The sequence below is a fragment of the Pecten maximus genome, chromosome 6, assembly GCF_902652985.1.
Source record: "Pecten maximus chromosome 6, xPecMax1.1, whole genome shotgun sequence".
In the NCBI taxonomy this organism is placed as follows: Eukaryota; Metazoa; Mollusca; class Bivalvia; order Pectinida; family Pectinidae; genus Pecten; species Pecten maximus.
The window spans coordinates 23,091,901-23,113,564 of NC_047020.1; the positions used below are offsets into that span (position 1 = coordinate 23,091,901).

The 21,664-nt window shown below is 37.6% G+C and overlaps 1 protein-coding gene across 1 annotated transcript in view; it reads left to right on the forward strand.

The window, feature by feature from the left end:
* The first annotated feature begins 675 nt into the window (after positions 1-675).
* LOC117329281 overlaps positions 676-21,664 on the forward strand; it is a 158,299-nt gene continuing 137,310 nt past the window's right edge. The window contains exons 1-2 of the mRNA XM_033887146.1: positions 676-734; positions 8,515-9,041. The gene's annotated coding sequence lies outside the window, so the exon portion shown is untranslated. The remainder of the gene's footprint in view (positions 735-8,514; positions 9,042-21,664) is intronic.

Consider the following 21,664-nt stretch of genomic DNA (forward strand, 5'->3'; position numbering starts at 1 on the left):
ATTCCAAGAAAATTCTTTATATAGTATGGCTTGATTTTGTACCCTTCATTTAGAAAAAAAGAGAAAAAAGGGAAAAGTAGTAAAAGGACAACTCTCTTGTATCCACAACTTCACCGGTGTGAGATTAATAGAATCTAACCGGGGTCTGTTCCGTGGACAGGGATATCTCAACCCGAGTGTAAGAGTTTGGCCAGTCAGTACGTCAAAGGCTTGCCAGCCAAACTCTTACACGAGAGTTGAGATATCCTTGGTCGCGGAACAGAACCCTGTTTGATTATTTTTCTCACATATTTGCAACCAAATGTAAGCTTTTGTAAAAGTTTTTCATTGCGCCATCTTCAATGCTCCTTGGAATGTGTCAAAATTTATGACGTCATCATTTACGACTTGGTTACTCAACGTAAAATGCTGACATTACATTATTGTGAGCAGCGTCATAAAGCGTATGCCGGCTGTCTTTACCCCTTGTGTGAGATCGATCTATCTTTTCCCTAGCAACCGCCAGGTAACCCTATGACGTAGGTCTTCTTATCTTACCCCAGGGTTGAGTAAGTAATTTGATTGAAGTAAGTTTTTTTGGCCCATAAAGCCTACTAGATTATGTTAATGTATGTACATGTACAAATTTAGTTACATGTCTTCTCTAAGCCTCACTTTGTTAATTTATTTTCAGCATGGATATTGTATAGTGCTGATGCTTCTGGCTGAGTGTTTAAGGAAATTGAGACTATCATGTAAGTAAGATTGAGTTTTTGTTCTGAATACAATGTATATGTAAATCAAAAGCACAGAAGGGCGCGAGAGAGAGGTCTAATAACGATAACACGTGTATAAGAGTATATCTCCAATTTATCCTATACTGTACCCTTTGAACTTTAAAATTGTCTCCTACTGTCCTGCAGGAATAGTCTTGTGCCCCCAGTAGAGGCAGTCATTTTTCAAATCTTGTTTCCTAAACAGCGAGATCTGAATGATTTCTCTCTCCTCTAAACAAATAAGTGAAAGTCAGTTCAGATTGCTTAATTCTTGAAATATCCAAACAACACATGTCAAAGACCTGATTCACTTAAAAGTTATCATATCTATTGACATTTTGACTAATGAGGTAAATGTCTTCGGCTTATTTGATTGGCTTGAGAAATTTTGTTGTTTATCTTAATCAGAACCCACCTAGTTTTTGGTGCAGATCAAAATGAAGTGAGATTAGAATAAGGTTATTTTGAGGCACCTGAGCAGTATGCATTACAGTTTTTAATTGTATTATCATTAGATAACAACTTTGTAAGCACAACTTCCCAGGTAACAACAGAAAACCCTGAAACAGTCAAACCTGTCTATAAAGACTGCCCAAGAGGTGTGTGTGTGTGCGTGTTAAAAAATGTCACTTTTAACAGGTTGTCTTTATAGACAGGTCGAGGTTTTTGCACCAACCAGTTTTACATGAAACTGACACATTCTTTATCCATTAAAGTATTCATTCTCTTCATAAAGTCATTCATTCTCTCTATCAATCATTCAAAGTATTCATTCTCTCTCTATCAAATCATTTATTCTCTCTATCAAATCATTTATTCTCTATCAAATCATTTATTCTCGATCAAATCATTTATTCTCTCTATCAAATCATTTATTCTCTCTATTAAATCATTTATTCTCTCTATCAACTAATTTATTCTCTATTAAATCGTTTATTCTCTTTCAAATCATTCATTCTCTTTATCAAATAATTTATTCTCTCTATCAAATAATTTATTTTCTCTATCAAATCATTCATTCTTCCAATCATTTCTGGAGAATAGATTGCAAATTAGTCCCTTGAATCTCCTTGGATGGTTACATTGTCATCCATCTTTGTCTACTTTGGCTGTGAAATTAGAGCATCCTTCTGGATACAGTCTGGGAATCTGATGATAGATGTCAAAGCCCTAGTATTGTCGGTCTGGAGTGCATAGTCTCTCAGCTTGTCAACCATGTCTTGGACTCCAATCTCAAGACCTCGTAAAAGAGGTATGGCGCATACTGGCCTGTTTCGACCTAATGGTGACCGTTTTCAAAATCAAAAATGTTATTGTTAAAAACTGAATTTTTGAATACAAACCTTAAATCTATAACATATACAAATTCTTATTTGCGAAAAATTTCTTTGTTCATTGCAATGGATATGTCATTAAATGACCGTAAAGTTGGATCATTGGGCTATTTGCAACTTTTGAGGGGGGTTTTCCTGCATTCATATCATTTTTTGACATAGAGCACATCGGAAGAACAACTTTTACGAATGTCTTATTTTATTCTATGCATCTAAAGACAACTAAAATCCTATTCTTAAAAAGTGTTCCTCCAATGCACTGGTATCGAAAAATTGAAAAAAACGTAGCTGATAAAATATTTTAATTTTCGCATTAACTAGACTGACTATGACGAATAAACTTCACATTTCCATAAGACCGCATAGCTCACATGGTAGAACCATCGCTTAGCAACCCGAAGGTTCGGAGTTCGAATCACCAAGACATATCTGATACATATTTTGTTATGTTTCTAAGAATAATACCATTTAATTTTTCTTGGTCATTTTTGAAAGATTTTTTTTTAACATTAAATGCATATTTAATATAAAATATTTAGTATCAAGATAGAAATGTTGAGATGGAAAATTTTCACTTGGATAAAAAAAGTGTGAAACCATAACCGATTTACTCCATATCATTCAAAGTAAAATGTAAATGAACTGCAGCGTCGACCACAGACATATATGGATGAGTAGTGTAATATTCCTATTCAACATGTCAATTTGACTTTATTTCATATGGTATTGATTGACTACATACATGTAATCCATTCACAACACACGGCGTGCCAATAGACCATGACAATCTATTTTGGTACTGTGGGAATCACTGGGGTCACATGATATTTTATCTGTATTTTTAGCCCAGACTATCGCTGTACGTGGCCTAGGTCAGGATAAGCGGAAAACGACCGTACCTCTTTCTTAAATGAAAAAGACAAGATTTCTTACAGACTTATAAAATCGATTCTCCAGACAGACGTTTAAAACCAAATCAGATAGCCATCAATCGTTGTTTAATCAGAACATGCTTGTCCCAATTTTAAACTTTTGAAAGAGCAGAATTTGAGGTATACATTCCCATGACAATAAGAATTAAATAAAATGTAAAGCTGAAAAAAAATGTGATAAAAAAGTACAACTTCAAGTTGAATAATTGCTGCAAACACAAACTGATTGTATTAAATAAGCGTTATCTTTATTGACGTCTTGGCCTACAACAGCAATTTTTTTGCAAGGTTATTTTGATATTACCAGGCTAAGTCTGTCACGATAGCTTACAGATACGATTGGTGATTGAAGAAGCAGCAAACATTATCAATTTAGTCGACAATTAGTAAATCTTTAAGGTTGTACTTGATTCACTAGATAAATATTCGACTTATCATATGGCGTCTACACTCTGGCTGAGATGAAGTGCTTTTTTGTTTTCTTCAGTAATGCCATCATTTCAGAGTTATTTGTCAGATATTTAAATTTCTGTATCAATGTATGTAACGGAAAGTCAGGAATGAAATGAATCCTTTGTTTAATAATTATACCTGTGTAAAAGTACTCAACAGTGAGTTGAGTATTTCTTGTAAAAACATTGTACAACTTGGAACATGACAACCCACAGATGATTAACCAACATGGTTAAACTGTCAGGTTCCATTTAAAGGTAAGAGGTAAAGCCTGGTCCGAACAAACAGTGGGAGCATGGTCAAGGGGAGGCAACTACAAACTCCAAAATCACCGGTCGTTAGTCACATTAGACAGGTGGTCGCTATACAGAGGGCCGTTATTGTAAAATTTACGTTATTTATTAACAATGCATCCTGAAAAAGATAGTATAATGATCATTGTATGTATTATAACATTTATATGATGAGAAGATTCCATTTCACTTGTATTAATCTTACGTCCCAAAATTTATGTGATGTTCTATTACATACGTCTGCATTACCCGGTAGTTCTCACTGTCTAAGCTGAGGATGTTTAGTAAACCAAAAAAAACCATGAAAACAGACTTTGTAATTTTGTTCTTTGTGTGGAAAATGAAACCTCTTTTTTTTATAACTTGTCCAATATGCACTCACTTCAGATTAAAAACTCCTGGATGCTTATAATATATCTTGAACAATATTCTAAATTAAATGAGTCATTTTGCTTTATGTTACTGCAACCACAGATTTCGATATACAAATTATATCCATGCTTCAACCTCTAATTGTAAAAACGTATATATAAAGTGATACAGTTGTCCTCTAGCTTTGCACTAGTTCCCTTTAGCTCAGTCGGTAGAGTGGTGTACCAGTAAAGCTGAGGGTCACTGACGGGGTTCGATCTACGGTAAACCTCCGATTAATTCGAACACGCGGATAGTTCGAACACACATTTTTTTCTAGAAAAACAGTAATTTTTTGGCTAGTAATAGTTCGAACTCTGGCTGTTTATAACAGACACCATTTCGAATAGTTCGAACTTGTCAAATGAAGAACGTAAAGTAACATTTTTTCCGGCAAACTCCATTGAAAGCTTGCGACGACCCGGCCCCGATGACCGGCCCAGAAAAAATGCCAAGATTTAAATTTGATCAACAAGCACGTTTAGGTTATTAGATTGTATGCGTGATCATTAGAATGCGTCTGTGATTTAATATATGCCACATATTTTAGCGTTAATTTAGTTTTTGTTACATTGCAAAATACACCACGCACGAGACAGCTGATTGCAAATGTAGGCCCCGACAATGTATAAATAACATGCGATATTTGTATCTGTGCTGTGTATGGCAAACTAAGAAATCGTCCGTGAATTTTCACATATAACTAGTGTTAACTTAGCATTATGATTATTTAATTGTTACTGGACATCTCTTAAGTACTGCCAATCAAAGTATTACCTGAAAACCTGAGACCTCACACTAGGTAAGCATGCTACGCGAGGTGTCGCTTGCGGTATAGTTGAAAGGATCGGCTGCCCGATCGTGCTGAGTGACGTTAAAAGCATTCATATCCTGTCAAAACAATCCACAGGTGTCCCAATTAGTGATGGATAATTTTGCAGGTATCAACTATGTTTGGTAGATAATACGACTGGGCATATTTAAAAGCAGACATGTTGATGTTCTGACCTAATTTTACCAACATATATCGCCTAGGGTATTTTTACAGTAGTGCTTTCGTAAACGCAACAGGTTATGTAGACTGCTTTTGATGTATTTAAGAGACCATTTTTTTAATAATATAGCGATAGTTTCTCATTCAGATAAAAAAATATAACCAAGCCAAGATTATACTGTACAAATGTTTAACTTTTGTGTCACAAATGAAACGTGTACGGTACTGTTTTGGGGCCTACTGTAGCTACGCATTGCCCGAGCGGCTTCGCGCAATAACCATCATAGTTATCGCGAAATGAAGAACGTTAACGATCAATTAACATTGAATTAAATGAAATACTATCATTTTACTTACTTGTAAATGTGCCATTGTTCAGGCCGCCGTTATTACGTATCAGATTTACGATGGATGTGTTTGTGTCTAATGATTTTACTCTGCCGAGATTTTCACCGATATTGACTCGAATAGTTCGAACTCGCGCTTATTTTCTGAAGCATAATTTCGAATAATTCGAACAGGTTCGTCAATATTTATTTAATTTTGTTCGAACTAACCGGAGGTTTACCGTAAGCTGGAGTAGTTCCCTTTAGCTCAGTCGGTAGATTGGCGTACCAGTAAAGCTGAGGGTCACTGACGGGGTTCGATCTAAGGTGGAGTCACACACTATACTTGTTTTTTGTTCCACCTGCAAAAAGCAGGCAACATATAGGTATCGCAATGTCGGTGGCGGCGTCCGCACAAAGTTCACTTGGACCGATCAAACTCAAACTTCATGCAGATCTTCCTTACCACAATTGCTTACTTAGGACTTAGGATTGCATTTTAGGTACGAATGTCAAAGGTCAAGGTCACTGTTACTACTGATAGAAAATTTGTTTCCGTGCGATAACTCAAGTTTCTTCGAGCCAATCAAACTCAAACTTTATGCAGATCTTTCTTACCAAAAGTGCTTGCTTGGAACTGCAGTTCATGTCCAAAGATTGAAGGTAAAGGTCACTGTTACTAAAAATAGAAAATTTGTTTCCGTGCAATACCTCAGATTCCCTTTGGTGAAACAAACTCAAACTTTATGCAGATTTTCCTTTCCAAAAGTACTTGCTTGGAATTGCTTTTATGGTCCAAAGGTCAAAGTCAAGGTCACTTACTAAAAATAGAAAATTTGTTTCCTTGTGATAGCTCATGTTCCTTTTGGCCCATCAAGCTCAATTTTCATGCAGTTTTTCCTTACTACAAGTACTTGCATGGGATTGTATTTTTACTGGTCTAAAGGTCAAAGGTCAAGATTATAAATAGAAATTCTGTTTTCATGCTTTTACTCTTGTAATCACCCAACTTTCTTTACAGGCAACACATCCACTCCCATAGAATTCTTTTCTGTTACATTTGTTGCCTTTGACCAAGTGCAAGCTATAGGAAAATGAGAGGCTTCATTGGAGGCAGAACCTCGGTAGGTATGTGTTCTGGATACCGGAACACATTTGAAAAGTGGGGAGTAGTGTTGCAGGTTTTAGTTGTAAGTAGTGTACATAGTGATATGTTTGCCTTCTAGCTTTGTGCTAGGCAGAATTTCCTTTAGCTCAGCCAGTAGAGCGGCATACCTTTAAGACAAGGGTTGTGGGTTTGATCTCCTGTGGAGGCATGTTACTCGTTTTCCTGTTTATATATCATGAAAATATTTTTGTATCATCTGTATTATTACGTTCTTATGTAGCATATGAAACAAATTTTGATGCATGCAGCTAATAACAGTGCAGCATAAACTTAAGGATTAACTACTTTAAAAATGGAAATCCTAACGCGCCAGCTTGGCCCTGCCAGTGTGTAAAAATGTGGTTTTTCAATTATAAAGGGGGCATTAATGCAATAGCCTGGATAGAACACTCACGGTCTTCGGAAGTATGATTCTTTAAAGTAGCACTGTAAAGTCGGTATCAGTTCCACGCTACCAAACTGAGACAATACAAATATACGCCAGCCTCCCAAAGCACACACACTCACTTTACACATGCATCTTGCATGCAGGGGGCGTTGTCCTTAAATTATCATAGCTGTTGAAAGGACATTAAACAATACCAAACCAAAACAATCTTTCATTTTCTACTTGATCCATTTCTATAAATTGAATCTGTATATTCAGAAATACTGTGTAAACTAGAGCTTTAACCAGATATATTTTGTATTGTGAACCTATGTAATCAGAACATCTGTTTTAAACAGAAATCCTGGTGATGGTCAGTTTAAGCAGGTTATAAGATATTTGGAGGCTTTCAGATTGATAAACGGTCGTACATATTTGAGGTTTGACATTAAACTTATTTTTCTCCTCTGGATTATATTTCTAGTAGGTGGTCTTTAAATAATACAATACCACCAATATTTTTATTTTTAAAAGGGTTCTATGTTTCACCTTTAGGATATAACATAATCTCAAAAAATAGATATATGCACCTTTAAAATTGAAGTTTAGAGAAACAAAATAAAAGTCTTTATCTTAAATTGCTTCAAAATTTGTAATTACAAGTGTATAGGTAAAACAGCAGAGATTTATAATAGGACCATAAAGATAAAGCACCTTTCAGTAGTTTTTGTTTAAAATATAAAAAAAAAGTTTTACATATTAGTGCTCAAAATTCTATAAGAGCATTACCATATTTCTGTAGCTAAAGATTTTTATACGTATTTCAAACCACGCCTAATTGTTAAAACTACCTGTAATACCACCCTGTGAAATGAAATTTTAGTCTAAAGTAACATAAACTAAACTGTATTGTAACAATTTGGGGCAGAGACCCAATTCCCTGCAAAAAATTCAGTTCCATAGTGGTGTTAGGGATCCTGGGGTTGGTGGGTACCTTGTGGATACCTTAATGGTGTCCAATAGCCCTCATCAGGGAAAGCAGAGTGAATGAAAATCATACTCATGTTGATCATCATTTTGATTTTCATTTAAACTGTATTGTGTAAATACATAAATGGATGGATACATAATTTTGATCAGTCAAAAAACCACATGTTTAACTGAGAAACTATGGTATTTGTAAATTATATTTTACAGGGGAAAAAAACACATGTTTAACTGAGAAACTATGGTATTTGTAAATTATATTTTACAGGGAAAAACAACACATGTTTAACTGAGAAACTATGGTATTTGTAAATTATATTTTACAGGGAAAAAAACAATGTTTAACTGAGAAACTATGGTATTTGTAAATTATATTTTACAGGGAAAAAAACAATGTTTAACTGAGAAACTATGGTATTTGTAAATTATATTTTACAGGGAAAAAACCAATGTTTAACCGAGAAACTATGGTATTTGTAAATAATATTTTACAGGGATGAGTACGACACGACACGAAGCATTAGGTCAGAACGTTCCTGGTTACGTGGTACATGTGGTGGATATGGATTAAACAACAAGCAAACTGCACAACAAGTGTCTGTACAATACTAGGAAGTGAGCAACTCAGACAAGATTTGTGTGGCCACAGAAGGCCTTCATCAGTAACCCAAGCCTTGAGTTTGAGACATTGCTGTTATGCCAGAGACATTGTTGTTAAGATTTATCCTGTAGCTCGGCAGATTCTCAGAATGTGGTATATGTGAGGGATAACTGCAATGAAGCCGTCAGCCAGCATGTGTCGATGCACCATGATGACTCGCCAGTGGAGGAGAATCGAAGGTGTCATCATGAGGTCATCAATGTTATTGTGTGTGTGGGGACTCGTATGATACACCACCTGTAGGTACCAGGGTAAACACTAGTGAGACCAAGATTCCATACAGCTGCAATCATGTAGAATCATCAGGATTCCGGGTGGCACTTAATCTCCGTAGTAATACCCCAGGAAACTTATCAGTAGGTAAGATACAAATGATAATTTGGTCTACCAGTGTTCCCACTGAATTTCATTGATTTCGAGAGTATGTATACGTATATTTATTTCATTTGATAGATTTTCAAAATTCTGTCAATCAAAACCCCACTATAACTACAAAGCAGCCCTGGAAAATTGAGGTACAAGAATATGTTAAGGAGTGACTGTTCTATAAAGTTAAAGAGGTCTGTGGGAATATATCTTTATACACTGTGACATGGACTGTTCTATAAGGTTTAAGGGGTGTGGTAATATATCTTTATACACTGTGACATGGACTGTTCTATAAGGTTTAAGGGGTGTGGTAATATATCTTTATACACTGTGACATGGACTGTTCTATAAGGTTTAAGGGGTGTGGTAATATATCTTGATACACTGTGACATGGACTGTTCTATAAGGTTTAAGGGGTGTGGTAATATATCTATATACACTGTGACATGGACTGTTCTATAAGGTTTAAGGGGTCTGTGGTAATATATCTTTATACACTGTGACATGGACTGTTCTATAAGGTTTAAGGGGTGTGGGAATATATCTTAATACACTGTGACATGGACTGTTCTATAAGGTTTAAGGGGTGTGGTAATATATCTTTATACAATGTACACTGTGACATGGACTGTTCTATAAGGTTTAAGGGGTGTGGTAATATATCTTAATACACTGTGACATGGACTATTCTATAAGGTTTAAGGGGTGTGGTAATATATCTTTATACAATGTACACTGTGACATGGACTGTTCTATAAAGTTTAAAGGTCTGTGGGAATATATCTTTATACACTGTGACATGGACTGTTCTATAAGGTTTAAAGGGTGTGGGAATATATCTTTATACAATGTACACTGTGACATGGACTGTTCTATAAGGTTTAAGGGGTGTGGTAATACATCTTTATACACTGTGACATGGACTGTTCTATAAGGTTTAAGGGGTGTGGTAATATATCTTTATACACTGTGACATGGACTGTTCTATAAGGTTTAAGGGGTGTGGTAATATATCTTTATACACTGTGACATGGACTGTTCTATAAAGTTTAAGGGGTCTGTGGTAATATATCTTTATACACTGTGACATGGACTGTTCTATAAGGTTTAAGGGGTGTGGTAATATATCTTAATACACTGTGACATGGACTGTTCTATAAGGTTTAAGGGGTGTGGTAATATATCTTTATACACTGTGACATGGACTGTTCTATAAGGTTTAAGGGGTGTGGGAATATATCTTAATACACTGTGACATGGACTGTTCTATAAGGTTTAAGGGGTCTGTGGTAATATATCTTTATACACTGTGACATGGACTGTTCTATAAGGTTTAAGGGGTGTGGGAATATATCTTAATACACTGTGACATGGACTGTTCTATAAGGTTTAAGGGGTGTGGTAATATATCTTAATACACTGTGACATGGACTGTTCTATAAGGTTTAAGGGGTCTGTGGTAATATATCTTAATACACTGTGACATGGACTGTTCTATAAGGTTTAAGGGGTGTGGGAATATATCTTAATACACTGTGACATGGACTGTTCTATAAGGTTTAAGGGGTGTGGGAATATATCTTAATACACTGTGACATGGACTGTTCTATAAGGTTTAAGGGGTCTGTGGTAATATATCTTTATACACTGTGACATGGACTGTTCTATAAGGTTTAAGGGGTGTGGGAATATATCTTAATACACTGTGACATGGACTGTTCTATAAGGTTTAAGGGGTGTGGTAATATATCTTAATACACTGTGACATGGACTGTTCTATAAGGTTTAAGGGGTGTGGTAATATATCTTAATACACTGTGACATGGACTGTTCTATAAGGTTTAAGGGGTGTGGTAATATATCTTTATACAATGTACACTGTGACATGGACTGTTCTATAAGGTTTAAGGGGTGTGGTAATATATCTTAATACACTGTGACATGGACTGTTCTATAAGGTTTAAGGGGTGTGGTAATATATCTTTATACACTGTGACATGGACTGTTCTATAAAGTTTAAGAGGTCTGTGGGAATATATCTTAATACACTGTGACATGGACTGTTCTATAAGGTTTAAGGGGTGTGGTAATATATCTTTATACACTGTGACATGGACTGTTCTATAAGGTTTAAGGGGTGTGGTAATATATCTTTATACACTGTGACATGGACTGTTCTATAAGGTTTAAGGCGTCTGTGGTAATATATCTTTATACACTGGGACATGGACTGTTCTATAAGGTTTAAGGGGTGTGGTAATATATCTTTATACACTGTGACATGGACTGTTCTATAAGGTTTAAGGGGTCTGTGGTAATATATCTTTATACACTGTGACATGGACTGTTCTATAAGGTTTAAGGGGTGTGGGAATATATCTTAATACACTGTGACATGGACTGTTCTATAAGGTTTAAGGGGTGTGGTAATATATCTTTATACAATGTACACTGTGACATGGACTGTTCTATAAGGTTTAAGGGGTGTGGTAATATATCTTAATACACTGTGACATGGACTGTTCTATAAGGTTTAAGGGGTGTGGTAATATATCTTAATACACTGTGACATGGACTGTTCTATAAGGTTTAAGGGGTCTGTGGGAATATATCTTTATACACTGTGACATGGACTGTTCTATAAGGTTTAAGGGGTCTGTGGTAATATATCTTAATACACTGTGACATGGTCGACTGTTCTATAAGGTTTAAGGGGTCTGTGGTAATATATCTTTATACACTGTGACATGGACTGTTCTATAAGGTTTAAGGGGTGTGGTAATATATCTTTATACAATGTACACTGTGACATGGACTGTTCTATAAGGTTTAAGGGGTGTGGTAATATATCTTTATACAATGTAACATGGACTGTTCTATAAAGTTTAAGAGGTCTGTGGTAATATATCTTCATACACTGTGACATGGACTGTTCTATAAGGTTTAAGGGGTGTGGTAATATATCTTTATACAATGTACACTGTGACATGGACTGTTCTATAAGGTTTAAGGGGTGTGGGAATATATCTTTATACACTGTGACATGGACTATTCTATAAGGTTTAAGGGGTGTGGTAATATATCTTTATACAATGTACACTGTGACATGGACTGTTCTGTAAAGTTTAAGGGGTGCGGGAATATATCTTTATACACTGTGACATGGACTGTTCTATAAGGTTTAAGGGGTGTGGTAATATATCTTTATACAATGTGCACTGTGACATGGACTGTTCTATAAGGTTTAAGGGGTCTGTGGTAATATATCTTAATACACTGTGACATGGACTGTTCTATAAGGTTAAAGGGGTGTGGTAATATATCTTTATACAATGTACACTGTGACATGGACTGTTCTATAAGGTTTAAGGGGTGTGGTAATATATCTTAATACACTGTGACATGGACTGTTCTATAAGGTTTAAGGGGTGTGGTAATATATCTTTATACACTGTGACATGGACTGTTCTATAAGGTTTAAGGGGTGTGGTAATATATCTTGATACAATGTACACTATGACATGGACTGTTCTATAAGGTTTAAGGGGTCTGTGGTAATATATCTTTATACACTGTGACATGGACTGTTCTATAAAGGTTTAAGGGGTGTGGTAATATATCTTTATACAATGTACACTGTGACATGGACTATTCTATAAAGTTTAAGGGGTGCGGGAATATATCTTTATACACTGTGACATGGACTGTTCTATAAAGTTTAAGGGTTGTGGTAAATATCTTTATACACTGGGACTTGGACGGTTTCTATAAGGTTTAAAGGGTGGGAATATCAACCAATGTACAGGACAGGGGCTTTCGGGAAATTTTAAGGTTGGAAATATCTTTAACCTGGGGCTTGGACTGTTCTTAAAGGTTTTTAAAGGGGGTGGGAATTTCTTTATCAAATTTAACTGTACATGGGCTTTCTAAGGGGTTTTTGGGGGTGGGAAATACTTTAACCTGGGACTTGGGCTGTTCATAAGGTTTAAGGGGGGTGGTTATATCTTTATACAAATGTACACTGTGCTGGGTGTTCTTAAAGTTTTTAAAGGGGGGGGGGAAAATACTTTATACACGGGACAGGGCTGTTCTATAAGGTTTTTGGGGCTTGGGATACACTTTATACCTGTACTGGACTTTTTATAAGGTTTAAGGGGTGTGGAAATATCTTTTTAAAACTGTGACATGGCTGTTCTATAAGGTTTAAAAGGGGGGTTAATTTTTTTACCCCTGTGACATGGACTGTTCTATAAGGTTTAAGGGGTGTGGTAATATATCTATATACACTGTGACATGGACTGTTCTATAAGGTTTAAGGGGTGTGGTAATATATCTATATACACTGTGACATGGACTGTTCTATAAGGTTTAAGGGGTGTGGGAATATATCTTTATACATGTACACTGTGACATGGACTGTTCTGTAAAGGTTTAAGGGGTGTGGTAATATATCTTTTATACACTGTGACATGGACTGTTCTATAAGGTTTAAGGGTGAGGTGGTAATATATCTTTATACACTGTGACATGGACTGTTCTATAAGGTTTAAGGGGTCTGTGGTAATATATCTTTATACACTATGACATGGACTGTTCTATAAGGTTTAAGGGGTGTGGGAATATATCTTTATACACTGTGACATGGACTGTTCTATAAGGTTTAAGGGGTGTGGTAATATATCTTTATACACTGTGACATGGACTGTTCTATAAGGTTTAAGGGGTGTGGTAATATATCTTTATACACTGTGACATGGACTGTTCTATAAGGTTTAAGGGGTGTGGTAATATATCTTTATACACTGTGACATGGACTGTTCTATAAGGTTTAAGGGGTGTGGTAATATATCTTTATACACTGTGACATGGACTGTTCTATAAGGTTTAAGGGGTGTGGTAATATATCTTAATACACTGTGACATGGACTGTTCTATAAGGTTTAAGGGGTGTGGTAATATATCTTTATACAATGTACACTATGACATGGACTGTTCTATAAGGTTTAAGGGGTCTGTGGTAATATATCTTTATACACTGTGACATGGACTGTTCTATAAGGTTTAAGGGGTGTGGTAATATATCTTTATACAATGTACACTGTGACATGGACTGTTCTGTAAAGTTTAAGGGGTGCGGGAATATATCTTTATACACTGTGACATGGACTGTTCTATAAGGTTTAAGGGTTGTGGTAATATATCTTTATACACTGGGACTTGGACTGTTCTATAAAGTTTAAGGGGTGTGGTAATATATCTTTATACACTGTGACATGGACTGTTCTATAAGGTTTAAGGGGTGTGGTAATATATCTTTATACACTGTGACATGGACTGTTCTATAAGGTTTAAGGGGTGTGGTAATATATCTTTATACACTGTACACTGTGACATGGACTGTTCTATAAGGTTTAAGGGGTGTGGTAATATATCTTTATACACTGTGACATGGACTGTTCTATAAGGTTTAAGGGGTGTGGGAATATATCTTTATACACTGGGACATAGGACTTGGTTATATCAAATAAAATAACTAATTGATTTCAATTATGGTTAGTGATAGTTAGATTTATTATGTTCAAATTTTGCAAAATGGATGGACCTCATTAAAATTCATTTCATGAAACAAATTATAATGTGCTTAAAAGCTGTAATTTTCAAGGATTTGCATGCTGTTCGTCCAATCCTTTATAATAGTAACTTTCAAAGATTTGTGGCTGCTTTTAGTATCTTGTATTTTGGCAACAGTCTATTATACCATAGTCAGACTTGTGATACAGCTCTCATTAATCCCCAACCATTACAGACATTTCCTCACAGTTGGAGGACCAACTTGTTCAGGACTAGGGTTGATTACATCTTCAAGTTTTACTATGTATAGTTTATAGGTCTATGGTATCAACGAGACAAGATTTCGGATACTGTCGAAATGTTACAGTAAATCTTTGGCAATGAATTTGTCACAAATGATGTTAACAGAAAATGCGGAAAGACGTGTACAATAAGAGGTAATGCCTTAGCTATAGATATGCATCACATTTTGGCTCAGCTGCTTTCTCTTGGTAAATGAAACCTGAATTGGTAATTAACGAGCCGCATCTTTGGCAGGTGCTTGCATTTTTACACCAGTAATAAATATTCACTTACAAATCGTATACATAACATTTTGTCAGATGTGTTGTGTAGTTTGGCCGCTATAGATGATAAAGCCTTTTATAAGAGTCTTGGTACCAAATTAAATGTTGCATGTTGTTGTATGTTAGTTTCAAAGTAAATACCATAGATGTATATAAACCTTAACAAACACATTGTCTTAAATGTTAACCTGATAGAGCCTTCTGTAATGTGTATAAAGTTGTACTTTATTGAGAGGATCTAACACGAATGTTAATATTACATTGGATTTATTGAACAAGTCTATTAACTTTATGCGAAAGAAATAGATTAACAAGTTCAATATATTCAATATTACATTGAAATGAATATTGAATTTTATATTTCGAAATATTTATTTTCAAGTAATGCATGTATGTACAATTACATAAAGATATATAAATAAATATTGATATTCTAATTATTGAATTCTATCATAATAAACTATAAAAGATATAGTAAAACCAATATGGCTGTCATTTCAAATAGCAGTAATATTCTTGGATGGGATACATAACAGTATTCGGTAGAGATCCCGACTATTTGGTGAATATGATATCCAGAATAGCTGTCGAAACATACACAATACACTAGATAACTGTATTCTTGGATATTAAAAAGCCGTTATTTCCAGATATTACATTTAATTATTATAAAGTGTAATTTGAGAAACATGTTTACAATTGCATTTTCAATGTTTCCCCTATGTATTTGAGAGAAGACTACTATCCTGGGACCAATATCAGCATGAACACATGTACAATAGTGTGGTGTCATATACGTATTGATTGTCCCATCCTAAAGTGATGAGACTTATTTACCTCATTATTGTATATATGTGCTACAGTTTCTATTGAGTGTCAATTTTGCATGGTAATTAATATAGCCTCTAATTAGAAGTTAAGTTTGAAATAAGTATTTATCATATATAACACCCCTGTTTTGCGGTAAGTAATCTCATAAATATTCTTCCTGAGTGGTTTAGGAAAGAACTACTTACTGCTACAAAATATAAAATTTTCAGTTGCTATATTATTAGAAACAATGCTCAAATCAGTCTCAAGTGTTCCAATACCATATTTGGTTGGATCATTCTTGGTGGAACATATTCCGTGTCAATGCCAATATACATGATAACGATGATGAATCCCACGTGGGTCGGTCTGTTCATCCTGTGTAGCAGTGCCAGCAATTGACACGTAATTGAATTCATTATTTGCCGTCGGATGTTCATGTTACGTAATAAGTCTCCCATGAATTAAAGAATATATCCTGTCTGATACCGTATAAGGTTATTTCTGAATTGGAAACAATTCTTCAGTACCGTATATATCAATGTTTATGATATGAGATGGCTTTTTCATTATTTTGGAATAGGCGTTATCTTTGGAAAGGCTTCAGATGAATTTGGAAGAAAATTGTAAGTGGAAAATAGTTAATTTTAGGAATTCAGATTTAGTATTAAATAAGTCCAACTGGGAATTATAGGACTCATTAAATATAAGCTCCAAAAAGCCCCCTGAAAAAGCCTTGCATGACTGTGTTCAATAAATTGTCACTAGTTGTTGACTGGTTATAGGTTTATCACATTGTGAACAGTTGGGGTCATTTTTAGGCAGTGTGCTTGTAGTAGCTGGTGGATACCTCACTGAATAGCGTGCGTTTATATATACACTAGGCTCCCAACAATAATTCATTATCTAGAGCAATTTCAATAAAATGTATATGTCAGGTCCATAATTATTGTTTTGATGCTGTAATTGGAATTAAAATTCCTTGTTAACATGGGTGAAGGATTGGAAAGCACATTCAACTGATATGTATTTAAAGTGGTAGGAAAATTCTGTATTCAATACGAACATCACATTGTGGTTGAAATTCCAAGATTGATCGACGTCAGTGAATAATCAATTATTATTCTAATGTGTGCCATGATAAAAATACATTAACGTTATGTGTTACCTCAGGTAATCAATAAAAATGTGTGAAGGAGCATCATGGTACAGCGCACGATCATACCTTAATTAGCAATTTTTTAAAATTTCAATTATTTCGGTCAAGTTTTAGGTCACACATGAGCAAAATTTCTAAGTTATACCTATTGCAATCAACTGTTGTCCTTTTGTTGTTTGTAGTCATGTCAATCCGAAGATAATTTACATTTTAGACCTCGTCTCAGAAATCTTTGAACCAATTTCAGTAAAATTTTGCAGAACTCTTCCATGGCCAAAGGTCAACCAAAATGTGGATTAATAGAATCTTATCCTGTTTACCTTTCATTATCCTGTTTACCCTTCCTTACTCTTCCTTACCCTTCCTTACCCTGTTTACCCTTCCTTACCATTCCTTACCTTTCCTTACCTTTCCTTACCCTTCCTTACCCTTCCTTACCTTTCCTTACCCTTCCTTACCCTTCCTTACCCTTCCTTACCATTCCTTACCTTTCCTTACCCTTCCTTACCCTGTTTACCCTCCCTTACCCTGTTTACCCTTCCTTACCCTGTTTACCCTTCCTTACCCTGTTTACCCTTCCTTACCCTTCCTTACCCTTCCTTACCCTGTTTACCTTTCCTTACCATTCCTTACCTTTCCTTACCTTTCCTTACCCTTCCTTACCCTTCCTTACCTTGTTTACCCTTCCTTACCCTTCCTTACCCTGTTTACCCTTCCTTACCCTGTTTACCCTTCCTTACCCTGTTTACCCTTCCTTACCCTGTTCACCCTTCCTTACCCTTCCTTACCCTGTTTACCCTTCCTTACCCTGTTTACCCTTCCTTACCCTTCCTTACCCTTCCTTACCCTGTTTACCCTTCCTTACCCTGTTCACCCTTCCTTACCCTGTTTACCCTTCCTTACCCTTCCTTACCCTGTTTACCCTGTTTACCCTTCCTTACCCTTCCTTACCCTTCCTTACCCTGTTTACCCTTCCTTACCCTGTTTACCCTTCCTTACCCTTCCTTACCCTTCCTTACCCTTCCTTACCCTTCCTTACCCTTCCTTACCCTGTTTACCCTGTTTACCCTTCCTTACCCTTCCTTACCCTGTTTACCCTTCCTTACCCTTCCTTACCCTGTTTACCCTTCCTTACCCTTCCTTACCCTTCCTTACCCTGTTTACCCTTCCTTACCCTTCCTTACCCTGTTTACCCTTCCTTACCCTGTTTACCCTTCCTTACCCTTCCTTACCCTTCCTTACCCTGTTTACCCTTCCTTACCCTTCCTTACCCTGTTTACCCTTCCTTACCCTGTTAACCCTTCCTTACCCTGTTTACCCTTCCTTACCCTGTTTACCCTTCCTTACCCTTCCTTACCCTTCCTTACCCTGTTTACCCTTCCTTACCCTGTTAACCCTTCCTTACCCTCCCTTACCCTGTTTACCCTTCCTTACCCTTCCTTACCCTGTTAACCCTTCCTTACCCTCCCTTACCCTGTTTACCCTTCCTTACCCTTCCTTACCCTGTTTACCCTTCCTTACCCTGTTTACCCTTCCTTACCCTGTTTACCCTTCCTTACCCTGTTTACCCTTCCTTACCCTTCCTTACCCTGTTCACCCTTCCTTACCCTTCCTTACCCTGTTTACCCTTCCTTACCCTGTTAACCCTTCCTTACCCTTCCTTACCCTGTTTACCCTTCCTTACCCTGTTACCCTTCCTTACCCTTCCTACCCTTCCTTACCCTGTTCACCATTCCTTACTCTTCCTTACCCTTCCTTACCCTTCCTTACCCTGTTTACCCTTCCTTACCCTGTTACCCTTCCTTACCCTTCCTTACCCTGTTTACCCTTCCTTACCCTTCCTTACCCTTCCTTACCCTGTTTACCCTTCCTTACCCTGTTTACCCTTCCTTACCCTTCCTTACCCTGTTTACCCTTCCTTACCCTTCCTTACCCTTCCTTACCCTGTTTACCCTTCCTTACCCTTCCTTACCCTGTTCACCATTCCTTACTCTTCCTTACCCTTCCTTACCCTTCCTTACCCTGTTTACCCTTCCTTACCCTGTTTACCCTTCCTTACCCTTCCCTTACCCTGTTTACCCTTCCTTACCCTTCCTTACCCTTCCTTACCCTGTTTACCCTTCCTTACCCTTCCTTACCCTGTTTACCCTTCCTTACCCTGTTACCCTTCCTTACCCTGTTTACCCTGTTTACCCTTCCTTACCCTGTTTACCCTTCCTTACCCTTCCTTACCCTGTTTACCCTTCCTTACCCTGTTTACCCTTCCTTACCCTGTTTACCCTTCCTTACCCTGTTTACCCTGTTTACCCTTCCTTACCCTGTTTACCTTCCTTACCCTGTTTACCCTTCCTTACCCTTCCTTACCCTGTTTACCCTTCCTTACCCTGTTTACCCTTCCTTACCCCTGTTTACCCTTCCTTACCCTTCCTTACCCTGTTTACCCTGTTCACCCTTCCTTACCCTGTTTACCCTGTTCACCCTTCCTTACCCTGTTTACCCTTCCTTACCCTTCCTTACCCTGTTTACCCTTCCTTACCATTCCTTACCCTGTTTACCCTTCCTTACCCTTCCTTACCCTGTTTACCCTTCCTTACCCTGTTTACCCTTCCTTACCCTTCCTTACCCTTCCTTACCCTGTTTACCCTTCCTTACCCTGTTCACCCTTCCTTACCCTTCCTTACCCTGTTCACCCTTCCTTACCCTGTTCACCCTTCCTTACCATGTTTACCCTTCCTTACCCTTTCTTACCCTTCCTTACCCTTCCTTACCCTGTTTACCCTTCCTTACCCTGTTTACCCTTCCTTACCCTGTTTACCCTTCCTTACCCTGTTAACCCTTCCTTACCCTGTTTACTCTTCCTTACCCTTCCTTACCCTGTTTACCCTTCCTTACCCTGTTTACCCTTCCTTACCCTGTTAACCCTTCCTTACCCTGTTTACCCTTCCTTACCCTGTTAACCCTTCCTTACCCTGTTCACCATTCCTTACTCTTCCTTACCCTTCCTTACCCTTCCTTACCCTGTTTACCCTTCCTTACCCTTCCTTACCCTGTTTACCCTTCCTTACCCTTCCTTACCCTGTTTACCCTTCCTTACCCTGTTTACCCTGTTTACCCTGTTTACCCTTCCTTACCCTTCCTTACCCTTCCTTACCCTTCCTTACCCTGTTTACCCTTCCTTACCCTTCCTTACCCTTCCTTACCCTGTTTACCCTTCCTTACCCTTCCTTACCCTTCCTTACCCTTCCTTACCCTGTTTACCCTTCCTTACCCTGTTTACCCTTCCTTACCCTGTTTACCCTTCCTTACCCTTCCTTACCCTTCCTTACCCTGTTTACCCTTCCTTACCCTGTTTACCCTTCCTTACCCTTCCTTACCCTTCCTTACCCTGTTTACCCTTCCTTACCCTGTTTACCCTTCCTTACCCTTCCTTACCCTTCCTTACCCTTCCTTACCCTGTTTACCCTTCCTTACCCTTCCTTACCCTGTTCACCCTTCCTTACCCTTCCTTACCCTGTTTACCCTTCCTTACCCTTCCTTACCCTGTTTACCCTTCCTTGCCCTGTTTACCCTTCCTTACCCTTCCTTACCCTGTTTACCCTTCCTTACCCTTCCTTACCCTTCCTTACCCTTTTTACCCTGTTTACCCTTCCTTACCCTGTTAACCCTTCCTTACCCTTCCTTACCCTTCCTTACCATGTTTACCCTTCCTTACCCTGTTTACCCTTCCTTACCCTGTTCACCCTTCCTTACCCTGTTAACCCTTCCTTACCCTTCCTTACCCTTCCTTACCCTGTTAACCCTTCCTTACCCTGTTCACCCTTCCTTACCCTGTTCACCCTTCCTTACCCTTCCTTACCCTGTTTACCCTTCCTTACCCTTCCTTACCCTGTTCACCCTTCCTTACCCTTCCTTACCCTGTTTACCCTTCCTTACCCTGTTCACCTTTCCTTACCCTTCCTTACCCTGTTTACCCTTCCTTACCCTGTTTACCCTTCCTTACCCTTCCTTACCCTTTCCGTACCCTGTTTACCCTTCCTTACCCTGTTTACCCTTCCTTACCCTTCCTTACCTTTCCTTACCCTGTTTACCCTTCCTTACCCTGTTTACCCTTCCTTACCCTGTTTACCCTTCCTTACCCTGTTCACCATTCCTTACTCTTCCTTACCCTTCCTTACCCTTCCTTACCCTGTTAACCCTTCCTTACCCTTCCTTACCCTTCCTTACCCTGTTTACCATTCCTTACCCTCTCTTACCATGTTTACCCTGTTTACCATTCCTTACCCTGTTTACCCTGTTTACCCTTCCTTACCCTCCCTTACCCTGTTTACCCTTCCTTACCCTGTTTACCCTTCCTTACCATTCCTTACCTTTCCTTACCCTTCCTTACCCTTCCTTACCCTGTTTACCCTTCCTTACCCTTCCTTACCCTGTTTACCCTTCCTTACCCTTCCTTACCCTTCCTTACCCTTCCTTACCTTGTTTACCCTTCCTTACCCTGTTAACCCTT